The sequence below is a fragment of the Pseudophryne corroboree genome, chromosome 11 (assembly GCF_028390025.1).
Source record: "Pseudophryne corroboree isolate aPseCor3 chromosome 11, aPseCor3.hap2, whole genome shotgun sequence".
NCBI classification, from domain to species: Eukaryota; Metazoa; Chordata; class Amphibia; order Anura; family Myobatrachidae; genus Pseudophryne; species Pseudophryne corroboree.
In genome coordinates, this window is record NC_086454.1 from 324,124,012 (window position 1) to 324,138,367 (window position 14,356).

Below are 14,356 nucleotides of genomic sequence, written 5' to 3' on the forward strand. Positions count from 1 at the left end.
CGCATTGCAGAGCGTGTGAGGTGCTGCAGCAATATCATATAGGACAGTAGTAAGTGTACCATCGCATTGCAGAGCGTGTGAGGTGCTGCAGCAATGTCATATAGGACAGTAGTAAGTGTACCATCGCATTGCAGAGCGTGTGAGGTGCTGCAGCAATGTCATATAGGACAGTAGTAAGTGTACCATCGCATTGCAGAGCATGTGAGGTGCTGCAGCAATGTCATATAGGACAGTAGTAAGTGTACCATCGCATTGCAGAGCGTGTGAGGTGCTGCAGCAATGTCATATAGGACAGTAGTAAGTGTACCATCGCATTGCAGAGCGTGTGAGGTGCTGCAGCAATGTCATATAGGACAGTAGTAAGTGTACCATCGCATTGCAGAGCGTGTGAGGTGCTGCAGCAATGTCATATAGGACAGTAGTAAGTGTACCATCGCATTGCAGAGCGTGTGAGGTGCTGCAGCAATGTCATATAGGACTGTAGTAAGTGTACCATCGCATTGCAGAGCATGTGAGGTGCTGCAGCAATGTCATATAGGACAGTAGTAAGTGTACCATCGCATTGCAGAGCGTGTGAGGTGCTGCAGCAATGTCATATAGGACAGTAGTAAGTGTACCATCGCATTGCAGAGCGTGTGAGGTGCTGCAGCAATGTCATATAGGACAGTAGTAAGTGTACCATCGCATTGCAGAGCGTGTGAGGTGCTGCAGCAATGTCATATAGGACAGTAGTAATGGTACCATCGCATTGCAGAGCGTGTGAGGTGCTGCAGCAATGTCATATAGGACAGTAGTAATGGTACCATCGCATTGCAGAGCGTGTGAGGTGCTGCAGCAATGTCATATAGGACAGTAGTAGATGTACCATCGCATTGCAGAGCGTGTGTGGTGCTGCAGCAATGTCATATAGGACAGTAGTAAGTGTACCATCTCATTGCAGAGCGTGTGAGGTGCTGCAGCAATGTCATATAAGTGTACCATCGCACTGCAGAGCGTGTGAGGTGCTGCAGCAATGTCATATAGGACAGTAGTAAGTGTACCATCGCATTGCAGAGCGTGTGAGGTGCTGCAGCAATGTCATATAGGACAGTAGTAAGTGTACCATCGCATTGCAGAGCGTGTGAGGTGCTGCAGCAATGTCATATAGGACAGTAGTAAGTGTACCATCGTATTACAGAGCGTGTGAGGTGCTGCAGCAATGTCATATAGGACAGTAGTAAGTGTACCATCGCATTGCAGAGCGTGTGAGGTGCTGCAGCAATGTCATATAGGACAGTAGTAAGTGTACCATCGCATTGCAGAGCGTGTGAGGTGCTGCAGCAATGTCATATAGGACAGTAGTAAGTGTACCATCGCATTGCAGAGCGTGTGAGGTGCTGCAGCAATGTCATATAGGACAGTAGTAAGTGTACCATCGCATTGCAGAGTGTGTGAGGTGCTGCAGCAATGTAAGATAGGACAGTAGTAAGTGTACCATCGCATTGCAGAGCGTGTGAGGTGCTGCAGCAATGTAAGATAGGACAGTAGTAAGTGTACCATCGCATTGCAGAGCGTGTGAGGTGCTGCAGCAATGTCATATAGGACAGTAGTAATGGTACCATCGCATTGCAGAGCGTGTGATGTGCTGCAGCAATGTCATATAGGACAGTAGTAAGTGTACCATCGCATTGCAGAGCGTGTGAGGTGCTGCAGCAATGTCATATAGGACAGTAGTAAGTGTACCATCGCATTGCAGAGCGTGTGATGTGCTGCAGCAATGTCATATAGGACAGTAGTAAGTGTACCATCGCATTGCAGAGCGTGTGAGGTGCTGCAGCAATGTCATATAGGACAGTAGTAAGTGTACCATCGCATTGCAGAGCGTGTGAGGTGCTGCAGCAATGTAAGATAGGACAGTAGTAAGTGTACCATCGCATTGCAGAGCGTGTGAGGTGCTGCAGCAATGTCATATAGGACAGTAGTAATGGTACCATCGCATTGCAGAGCGTGTGAGGTGCTGCAGCAATGTCATATAGGACAGTAGTAAGTGTACCATCGCACTGCAGAGCGTGTGAGGTGCTGCAGCAATGTCATATAGGACAGTAGTAAGTGTACCATCGCATTGCAGAGCGTGTGAGGTGCTGCAGCAATGTCATATAGGACAGTAGTAAGTGTACCATCGCATTGCAGAGCGTGTGAGGTGCTGCAGCAATGTCATATAGGACAGTAGTAATGGTACCATCGCATTGCAGAGCGTGTGAGGTGCTGCAGCAATGTCATATAGGGCAGTAGTAATGGTACCATCGCATTGCAGAGCGTGTGAGGTGCTGCAGCAATGTCATATAGGACAGTAGTAAGTGTACCATCGCATTGCAGAGCGTGTGAGGTGCTGCAGCAATGTCATATAGGACAGTAGTAAGTGTACCATCGCATTGCAGAGCGTGTGAGGTGCTGCAGCAATGTCATATAGGACAGTAGTAATGGTACCATCGCAATGCAGAACGTGTGTGGTGCTGCAGCAATGTCATATAGGACAGTAGTAAGTGTACCATCTCATTGCAGAGCGTGTGAGGTGCTGCAGCAATGTCATATAGGACAGTAGTAAGTGTACCATCGCATTGCAGAGCGTGTGAGGTGCTGCAGCAATGTCATATAGGACAGTAGTAAGTGTACCATCGCATTGCAGAGCGTGTGAGGTGCTGCAGCAATGTCATATAGGACAGTAGTAAGTGTACCATCGCATTGCAGAGCGTGTGAGGTGCTGCAGCAATGTCATATAGGACAGTAGTAAGTGTACCATCGCATTGCAGAGCGTGTGAGGTGCTGCAGCAATGTCATATAGGACAGTAGTAAGTGTACCATCGCATTGCAGAGCGTGTGAGGTGCTGCAGCAATGTCATATAGGACAGTAGTAAGTGTACCATCGCATTGCAGAGCGTGTGAGGTGCTGCAGCAATGTCATATAGGACAGTAGTAATGGTACCATCGCACTGCAGAGCGTGTGAGGTGCTGCAGCAATGTCATATAGGACAGTAGTAATGGTACCATCGCATTGCAGAGCGTGTGATGTGCTGCAGCAATGTCATATAGGACAGTAGTAAGTGTACCATCGCATTGCAGAGCGTGTGAGGTGCTGCAGCAATGTCATATAGGACAGTAGTAAGTGTACCATCGCATTGCAGAGCGTGTGAGGTGCTGCAGCAATGTCATATAGGACAGTAGTAAGTGTACCATCGCATTGCAGAGCGTGTGAGGTGCTGCAGCAATGTCAGACAGGACAGTAGTAATGGTACCATCGCATTGCAGAGCGTGTGAGGTGCTGCAGCAATGTCATATAGGACAGTAGTAATGGTACCATCGCATTGCAGAGCGTGTGAGGTGCTGCAGCAATGTCATATAGGACAGTAGTAAGTGTACCATCGCATTGCAGAGCGTGTGAGGTGCTGCAGCAATGTCAGACAGGACAGTAGTAATGGTACCATCGCATTGCAGAGCGTGTGAGGTGCCGCAGAAACAGCCATCCATGTATCGCTGACTGAGAGTGTGGCCTCTAGTGATGCATCCATCAGTACACATGGGGCACTGAGTGTCCGTCTGGTGTAAATGAGCCAGATTTGCCCCACGCTGTGATCCGCTTATCCTCAGTGTAAGTCACAGGAGATCTCTTTGCAGAACCACAGCACTGGGGGGGAGAGGTCATTGAATTGCCCAAATCACTTCCACTCATGTCAGGAGCAGCATTCTAATCTCTAATTACTTTAATGTTACATTTCCACATCAAAAAGCAGAACATCTCTCGCCCTCCAGACATAAATCATGTGGAGGCCTCCGGGAACGCGCCAAACTTAAAGTGCCCAAATACTGTATAACCATCGCCCCATTTTCTGTTACCAAGTGTTCTAATGTGACTAATCACACGACCGGTATTACAGTGAGAGATTCCAGAATATTACCATCATCACCACATGGGTGTATTCTACAGGGGATACTAAATTACCCATCTGTCCCACAGGTGGGGTATTCACACATATTTATATTATATCCTTTACTTTGGACAGTGGTATTAATAGAGGCATTTATTAACAAAGTGGGGTACTATCACCCTGTGGTAGGCCCTGATATTAGCATCAGGGTAGACCTGCCATGGAAACAGCAGTGTGACAGGACACAGAGAGGGAGGAGAGAGCGTGGACACTGCAGTGTGACAGGAAACAAAGAGGAGAGAGCATGGACACTGTAGTGTAACAGGACACAGAGGGAGGAGAGAGTGCAGATACTGTAGTGTAACATGATACAGAGGGAGGAGAGAGTGCAGATACTGTAGTGTAACATGATACAGAGGGAGGAGAGAGCGCAGATACTGCAGTGTGACAGGACACAGAGGGGGAGGAGAGAGCGCAGATACTGCAGTGTAACATGATACAGAGGGAGGAGAGAGCATGGACACTGTAGTGTAACATGATACAGAGGGAGGAGAGAGTGCAGATACTGCAGTGTAACATGATACAGAGGGGGAGGAGAGAGCGTGGACACTGCAATGTAACAGGACACAGAGGGGGAGGAGAGAGCGCGGATACTGCAGTGTGACAGGAAACAAAGAGGAGAGAGCATGGACACTGTAGTGTAACAGGACACAGAGGGAGGAGAGAGCGCAGATATTGCAGTGTAACAGGACACAGAGGGGGAGGAGAAAGTGCGGATACTGCAGTGTAACATGATACAGAGGAGGAGGAGAGAGCGCAGATACTGCAGTGTAACATGATACAGAGGGGGAGGAGAAAGTGCGGATACTGCAGTGTAACATGATACAGAGGAGGAGGAGAGAGCGCAGATACTGCAGTGTAACATGATACAGAGGGGGAGGAGAGAGCGCAGATACTGCAGTGTAACATGATACAGAGGGGGAGGAGAGAGCGCAGATACTGCAGTGTGACAGGACAGAGAGGGGGAGGAGAGAGCGCAGATACTGCAGTGTAACATGATACAGAGGGGGAGGAGAGAGCGCAGATACTGCAGTGTAACATGATACAGAGGGGGAGGAGAGAGCGCAGATACTACAGTGTGACAGGACACAGAGGGGGAGGAGAGACTGCGGATACTGCAGTGTAACATGATACAGAGGGGGAGGAGAGAGCGCAGATACTGCAGTGTAACATGATACAGAGGGGGAGGAGAGAGCACAGATACTGCAGTGTGACAGGACACAGAGGGGGAGGAGAGAGCACAGATACTGCAGTGTAACATGATACAGAGGAGGAGAGAGCACAGATACTGCAGTGTAACATGATACAGAGGAGGAGAGAGCACAGATACTGCAGTGTAACATGATACAGAGGAGGAGAGAGCACAGATACTGCAGTGTAACATGATACAGAGGGGGAGGAGAGAGCACAGATACTGCAGTGTGACAGGACACAGAGGGGGAGAAGAGAGCGCAGATACTGCAGTGTAACATGATACAGAGGGGGAGGAGAGAGCGCAGATACTGCAGTGTAACATGATACAGAGGAGGAGGAGAGAGCGCAGATACTGCAGTGTAACATGATACAGAGGGGGAGGAGAGAGCGCAGATACTGCAGTGTAACATGATACAGAGGGGGAGGAGAGAGCGCAGATACTGCAGTGTTACATGATACAGAGGGGGAGGAGAGAGCGCGGATACTGCAGTGTAACATGATACAGAGGAGGAGGAGAGAGCGCAGATACTGCAGTGTAACATGATACAGAGGGGGAGGAGAGAGCGCAGATACTGCAGTGTAACATGATACAGAGGAGGAGGAGAGAGCGCAGATACTGCAGTGTAACATGATACAGAGGGGGAGGAGAGAGCATAGATACTGCAGTGTAACATGATACAGAGGGGGAGGAGAGAGTGCGGATACTGCAGTGTGACAGGACACAGAGGGGGTGGAGAGACTGCGAATACTGCAGTGTAACATGATACAGAGGAGGAGGAGAGAGCACAGATACTGCAGTGTAACATGATACAGAGGGGGAGGAGAGAGCGCAGATACTGCAGTGTAACATGATACAGAGGGGGAGGAGAGAGCGCAGATACTGCAGTGTGACAGGACACAGCGGGGGAGGAGAGAGCGCAGATACTGCAGTGTAACATGATACAGAGGGGGAGGAGAGAGCGCAGATACTGCAGTGCGACAGGACACAGAGGGGGTGGAGAGACTGCGGATACTGCAGTGTAACATGATACAGAGGGGGAGGAGAGAGCGCAGATACTGCAGTGTTACATGATACAGAGGGGGAGGAGAGAGCACAGATACTGCAGTGTGACATGATACAGAGGGGGAGGAGAGAGCATAGATACTGCAGTGTGACAGGACACAGAGGGGGAGGAGAGAGCGCAGATACTGCAGTGTAACATGATACAGAGAGGGAGGAGAGACTGCGGATACTGCAGTGTAACATGATACAGAGGGGGAGGAGAGAGCGCAGATACTGCAGTGTTACATGATACAGAGGGGGAGGAGAGACTGCGGATACTGCAGTGTTACAGGACTGACTCGGGGAGTAGAGAGCGCAGATACTGCAGTGTGACATGATACAGGGAGGAGAGAGCATGGACACTGCAGTGTAACAGGACACAGAGGGGGAGGAGAGAGCATAGATACTGCAGTGTTACATGATACAGAGGGGGAGGAGAGAGCGCAGATACTGCAGTGTAACATGATACAGAGGGGGAGGAGAGAGCGCAGATACGGCAGTGTAACATGATACAGAGAGGGAGGAGAGAGCACAGATACTGCAGTGTAACATGATACAGAGGGGGAGGAGAGAGCGCAGATACTGCAGTGTGACAGGACACAGAGGGGGTGGAGAGACTGCGGATACTGCAGTGTAACATGATACAGAGGGGGAGGAGAGAGCGCAGATACTGCAGTGTTACATGATACAGAGGGGGAGGAGAGAGCACAGATACTGCAGTGTGACATGATACAGAGGGGGAGGAGAGAGTGCAGATACTGCAGTGTGACAGGACACAGAGGGGGAGGAGAGACTGCGGATACTGCAGTGTAACATGATACAGAGTGGGAGGAGAGAGCGCAGATACTGTAGTGTTACATGATACAGAGGGGGAGGAGAGTGCACAGATACTGCAGTGTTACATGATACAGAGGGGGAGGAGAGACTGCGGATACTGCAGTGTTACAGGACTGACTCGGGGAGTAGAGAGCGCAGATACTGCAGTGTTACATGATACAGAGGGGGAGGAGAGACTGCGGATACTGCAGTGTTACAGGACTGACTCGGGGAGTAGAGAGCGCAGATGCTGCAGTGTAACAGGACACAGAGGGGGAGGAGAGAGCGCAGATACTGCAGTGTAACATGATACAGAGGAGGAGGAGAGAGCGCAGATACTGCAGTGTGACAGGACACAGAGGGGGAGGAGAGAGTGCAGATACTGCAGTGTTACATGATACAGAGGGGGAGGAGAGACTGTGGATACTGCAGTGTGACAGGACTGACTCGGGGAGTAGAGAGCGCAGATACTGCAGTGTAGCATGATACAGAGGGGGAGGAGAGAGCGCAGATACTGCAGTGTGACAGGACACAGAGGGGGTGGAGAGACTGCGGATACTGCAGTGTAACATGATACAGAGGGGGAGGAGAGAGCGCAGATACTGCAGTGTTACATGATACAGAGGGGGAGGAGAGAGCACAGATACTGCAGTGTGACATGATACAGAGGGGGAGGAGAGAGCATAGATACTGCAGTGTGACAGGACACAGAGGGGGAGGAGAGAGCGCAGATACTGCAGTGTAACATGATACAGAGAGGGAGGAGAGACTGCGGATACTGCAGTGTAACATGATACAGAGGGGGAGGAGAGAGCGCAGATACTGCAGTGTTACATGATACAGAGGGGGAGGAGAGACTGCGGATACTGCAGTGTTACAGGACTGACTCGGGGAGTAGAGAGCGCAGATACTGCAGTGTGACATGATACAGGGAGGAGAGAGCATGGACACTGCAGTGTAACAGGACACAGAGGGGGAGGAGAGAGCATAGATACTGCAGTGTTACATGATACAGAGGGGGAGGAGAGAGCGCAGATACTGCAGTGTAACATGATACAGAGGGGGAGGAGAGAGCGCAGATACTGCAGTGTAACATGATACAGAGAGGGAGGAGAGAGCACAGATACTGCAGTGTAACATGATACAGAGGGGGAGGAGAGAGCGCAGATACTGCAGTGTGACAGGACACAGAGGGGGTGGAGAGACTGCGGATACTGCAGTGTAACATGATACAGAGGGGGAGGAGAGAGCGCAGATACTGCAGTGTTACATGATACAGAGGGGGAGGAGAGAGCACAGATACTGCAGTGTGACATGATACAGAGGGGGAGGAGAGAGCGCAGATACTGCAGTGTGACAGGACACAGAGGGGGAGGAGAGACTGCGGATACTGCAGTGTAACATGATACAGAGTGGGAGGAGAGAGCGCAGATACTGCAGTGTTACATGATACAGAGGGGGAGGAGAGTGCACAGATACTGCAGTGTTACATGATACAGAGGGGGAGGAGAGACTGCGGATACTGCAGTGTTACAGGACTGACTCGGGGAGTAGAGAGCGCAGATACTGCAGTGTTACATGATACAGAGGGGGAGGAGAGACTGCGGATACTGCAGTGTTACAGGACTGACTCGGGGAGTAGAGAGCGCAGATGCTGCAGTGTAACAGGACACAGAGGGGGAGGAGAGAGCGCAGATACTGCAGTGTAACATGATACAGAGGAGGAGGAGAGAGCGCAGATACTGCAGTGTGACAGGACACAGAGGGGGAGGAGAGAGTGCAGATACTGCAGTGTTACATGATACAGAGGGGGAGGAGAGACTGTGGATACTGCAGTGTGACAGGACTGACTCGGGGAGTAGAGAGCGCAGATACTGCAGTGTGACATGATACAGAGGGGGAGGAGAGAGCGCAGATACTGCAGTGTAGCATGATACAGAGGGGGAGGAGAGAGCGCAGATACTGCAGTGTAACATGATACAGAGGGGGAGGAGAGAGCGCAGATACTGCAGTGTGACATGATACAGAGAGGGAGGAGAGAGCGCGGATACTGCAGAGTAACATGATACAGGGAGGAGAAGAGAGCACAGATACTGCAGTGTAACATGATACAGAGAGGGAAGAGAGCACAGAAACTGCATGGAAACTGCAGTGTACAGGAGAGAGGGAGGAGAGAGTGCAGATACTGCAGTGTGACATGATACAGATGGGGAGAAGAGAGCACAGATACTGCAGTGTGACAGGACACAGGGGAAGGAGAGAGTGCAGATATTGTAGTGTGACAGGGTACAAAGAGGGAGGAGAGAGCGTGGATACCTCAGAGTAACATGATACAAGGAGGATAGAGTACGGACACTGCAGTGTAACATGATACAGAGGAGGAGGAGAGAGTGCAGATACTGCAGTGTGACAGGACACAGAGGAGGAGGAGAGAGCACAGATACTGCAGTGTGACAGGACACAGAGGGGGAGGAGAGACTGCAGATACTGCAGTGTTACAGGACTCGGGGAGGAGAGAGCGCAGATACTGCAGTGTAACGGTACAGAGGGGGAGGAGAGACTGCAGATACTGCAGTGTTACAGGACTCGGGGAGGAGAGAGCGCAGATACTGCAGTGTGACAGGACACAGAGGGGGAGGAGAGAGCACAGATACTGCAGTGTGACAGGACACAGAGGGGGAGGAGAGAGCACAGATACTGCAGTGTGACAGGACACAGAGGGGGAGGAGAGAGCACAGATACTGCAGTGTGACAGGACACAGAGGGGGAGGAGAGAGCACAGATACTGCAGTGTGACAGGACACAGAGGGGGAGGAGAGAGCACAGATACTGCAGTGTGACAGGACACAGAGGGGGAGGAGAGAGTGCGGATACTGCAGTGTTACAGGACTCGGGGAGGAGAGAGCGCGGACATTGCAGTGTAACAGGACACACAGAACACAGAGGGGGAGGAGAGAGCACAGATACTGCAGTGTGACAGGACACAGAGGGGGAGGAGAGAGTGCGGATACTGCAGTGTTACAGGACTCGGGGAGGAGAGAGCGCGGACATTGCAGTGTAACAGGACACACAGAACACAGAGGGGGAGGAGAGAGTGCGGATACTGCAGTGTGACAGGACACAGAGGGGAACTCGAGAACATTTATGTGGAGAGACGCTTCCTGGAGGGACCATCTCCCCTGGAAATTTCTCCCTTGGGTGACAGCACCCCAGCCCCGGAGACTTGCATCTGGTGTCAGAAGCACCCAGTCCAGGATACCGAAGCGGCGTCCTTCTAGGAGGTGAGAACTTTGTAGCCACCACAGGAGAGAAATTCTGGCTCTGGGAGATAGACTTATCTTCCGGTGCATGTGCAGGAGAGATCCAGACCATTTGCTCAGCAAGTCCCACTGAAACCCCCGGGCATGAAACCTGCCGAACGGAATGGCTTCGTACGCCGCAACCATTTTCCCCAGAACCCGAGTACAGTGATGGATGGACACACTCTTCGGCCGCAGAAGTTCCCTGACCATCGACTGCAGTTCTAGAGCTTTTTCTTCTGGAAGAAATACTCTTCGTAACTCCGTGTCCAGAATCATGCCCAGAATCAACTGAGATTTCAGCAAATTTAGCACCCAACCGTGCTGTCGCTGCACCAACAGTACCAAATTCACATTCCTCAGCAACCACTCCTTGGACCTCACCTTTATCGTCCAAGATGGAGATCGTCCAAGTACGGGATAATTGTAACCCCTTGCCTGCAAAGGAGAACCATCATTTCTGCCATGACCTTGGTGAAAATCCTCGGGGCCGTGGAAAGCCCAAACGGCAACGTCTGAAATTGGTAATGAGAATCCTGTACCGCAAACCTTAGGAAAGCTTGATGCGGAGGATATATCGGGACGTGTATGTAAGCATCCTTTATGTCGACTGACGCCATAAAGTCCCCCCCTTCTAGGCTGGCAATCACCGCTTGAAGAGATTCCATCTTGAACTTAAAAACTTTCAAGTATGGATTGAGAGACTTTAGGTTCAGAATCGGTCTGACCGAACCGTCCGGTTTCGGCACCACTAAAAGTCTCGAGTAGAACCCCTCCCCCCGCTGAGACGGGGGAACGGGAACAATGACTCTCTGATAACACAACTTTTGTATTGCTGCCAGCACCACCTCCCTGTCCGGAAGAGACACTGGCAGGGCCGACATGAAAAACCGGTGAGGGGGCATCTTCTGAAACTCCAGCCTGTAAGCCTGAGATACAATCTCTAGAACCCACGGATCCAGGTCTGATTGAACCCAGACCCGACTGAAGAACTGCAGACGGCCCCCCACCGGTTCGGACTCCCCCAGGGAAGCCCCTGCGTCATGCGGTGGACTTTGTAGGGGGAGGGGCGGACTTCTGGTCCTGGGCGCCTGACACTGCAGGCGACTTCTTTCCCCTTCCTCTACCTTTTGAAGCGAGAAAGGACGAACCTTTTCCTCGCCTGTATTTATTTGGACGAAAGGACTGCATCTGCTGATGTGGTGGCTTTTTGTGTTGTGTGGGAACATAGGGAAGAAAAGACGACTTACCCGCAGTCGCGGTAGAAACCAGGTCAGCCAAGCCGTCCCCAAACAGGACATTACCTTTGAAGGGTAACGCTTCCATAGCTCTCTTGGAATCGGCATCAGCATTCCATTGATGGATCCACAGCGCCTTCCTGGCCGAAATCGACATGGCATTGGCTCTTGACCCCAAGAGACCAACATCCCTCGCCACATCCTTCAGTTAATCTGCAGCGTCCTTGATATAACCAAGAGTCAAAAGAACAGTATCTTTATCAAGGGTATCCATGTCAGTAGCTAAATTCTCCGCCCATTTAGCAATAGCACTACTCACCCATACCGACGCCGCAGCAGGTCTGAGCAATGCACCCGTATTAGTGAAAATGGACTTTAGAGACGTCTCCAGCTTGCGATCCTCCGGATCTTTGAGAGCTGCCGTGTCAGGAGATGGAAGCGCCACCTTTTTAGACAAACGAGATAAAGCTTTATCAACATTAGGAGACGCCTCTCATTTTACCCTATCAATAGAGGGGAAAGGATACGCCATGTAAATCCTCTTGGGAATCTGCCACCTCTTGTCCGGCGACTCCCAAGCCTTTTCACAAAGAGTATTCATCTCATGAGAGGGGGGAAACTGTACCTCAGGTTTTTTCTCTTTAAACAAGCAAATCCTTGTTTCCTGTACGGCAGGTTCTTCAGAAATGTGTAACACATCCTTTATAGCCACAATCATGTACTGAATACTCTTAACTAGTCTGGGATGTAAAGGAGCCTCAGTGAAGTCGACATCGGACTCAGAATCCGTGTCGGTATCAGTATCTACCACTTGAGTAAACAGCCGCTTCATCGACCCCGAAGGGGTCTGTACCTGCGACAAAGCATCCTCCATGGATTTTTTCCACACCTGTGTCTGTGACTCAGATTTGTCTAATATCTTTGATAAAGAAGCCACATTAGAATTGATTGTATTCAACAGTGCATGTAAATCAGGTGTCGGCTGCGCTGACAGAGCCAACTCCAGACCCGCATCTGGCCCCCCAATAACCTCCTCCGGTGAATAACATTCAGCCTCAGACATGTCGACACCTAGTATCGACCCACCGACACACACACAGAATGCCTCAGCCAGGGGACAGGCCCACAAGGAAGTCTGGATAGAGAAACACAGAGGGAGTATGCCAGCCCACACCCCAGCGCCCATATATCCCCCCAACGAATATATGTACCAGAGCTGCCTAAATAAAACCAAATCTGCACCAGCTACTGTGCCCCCCCCCCCCCCCTCCCCCCCGATAAGCTCCCCGTTACTTTAATGGAGCTTTTGGAGGTCCGGACCAGCGTCTCCTGCATGCCGCGTGTGAGGAGAAAATGGCGCCTGTGAGCCGCGCGGCTAAGCTCCGCCCCCTCCCGGCACGCTTCAGCCCGCCAATTTCAAAAACCTGAAAATGCCGGCGGGGGTCCCGAAAACGAGGCACCGAACAAGCATCTGCCGGCCCTACAAACCTCAGTAATATGCTGCCCAGGGCGCCCCGCCCCCCCCCCCCCCCCCCAGCGCCCTGCATCCTGTGAGTGCTGGAGGAAGTGTGTGTGTGGGAGCATGGAGCGCAGCGTTACCGCTGAGCTGTACCTGGTTATTGACGTCTTCTGCCGTCCTGAAGTCTTCTGTTCTTCTCATACTCACCCGACTTCAGTCTTCTGGCTTCTGTGAGGGGGGTGACGGCGTGGCTCCGGGAACAAGCAGCTAGGCGCACCAAGTGATCGAACCCTCTGGAGCTAATGGTGTCCAGTAGCCGAGAAGCAGAGCCCTTACACTAAGAAGAAGTAGGTCTGCTTCTCTCCCCTCACTCCAACGATGCAGGGAGCCTGTAGCCAGCAGGTCTCCCTGAAAATAAAAAAGCTACCAAAAGTCTTTTCCAGAGAAACTCAGGAGAGCTCCCTTAGTGTGTGTCCAGTCAGTCCTGGGCACAAAGTCTAACTGAGGTCTGGAGGAGGGGCATAGAGGGAGGAGCCAGTTCACACCCAGTTTAAGTCTTTTCAGTGTGCCCAAGCTCCTGCGGTTCCCGTCTATACCCCATGGTCCTTTTGGAGTCCCCAGCATCCTCTAGGACGTAAGAGAAAGTGCGGATACTGCAGTGTTACAGGACTTGGGGAGGAGAGAGCGCAGATACTGCAGTGTAACATGATACAGAGGAGGAGGAGAGAGTGCAGATACTGCAGTGTGACAGGACACAGAGCGGGAGGAGAGAGTGCGGATATTACAGTGTTACAGGACTCGGGGAGTAGAGTGCGCGGACGCTGCAGTGTGACAGGACACACACAGAACACAGAAAGGGAGGAGAGAGTGCGGATACTGCAGTGTTACAGTACTCGGGGAGGAGAGAGCGCAGATACTGCAGTTTACCAGGACACAGACAGAACACAGAGGGGGAGGAGAGAGCGCGGACACTGCAGTGTAACAGGACACAGACAGAACACAGAGGGGGAGGAGAGAGCGCGGACACTGCAGTGTGACAGGACACACACAGAACACAGAAGGGGAGGAGAGAGTGCGGATACTGCAGTGTTACAGTACTCGGGGAGGAGAGAGCGCAGATACTGCAGTTTACCAGGACACAGACAGAACACAGAGGGGGAGGAGAGAGCGCGGACACTGCAGTGTAACAGGACACACACAGAACACAGAGGGGGAGGAGAGAGTGCGGATACTGCAGTGTGACAGGGCACAGAGGGGGAGGACAGGGTCGGATCCTTGGGTGGGCGACCGAGGCGAACGCCCCCCTAACACTCACTTTCATGATGGTGACGGTGGCCACATTGCCA

The 14,356-nt window shown here is 51.5% G+C and overlaps 1 protein-coding gene across 2 annotated transcripts in view; it reads right to left on the reverse strand.

Annotated features, from left to right (window-relative positions):
• The window catches only part of LOC134969625 (hepatocyte nuclear factor 4-beta-like), a 188,726-nt gene that overhangs the window by 49,710 nt on the left and 124,660 nt on the right, over window positions 1-14,356 (reverse strand). The gene's annotated exons all lie outside the window — the stretch shown is intronic.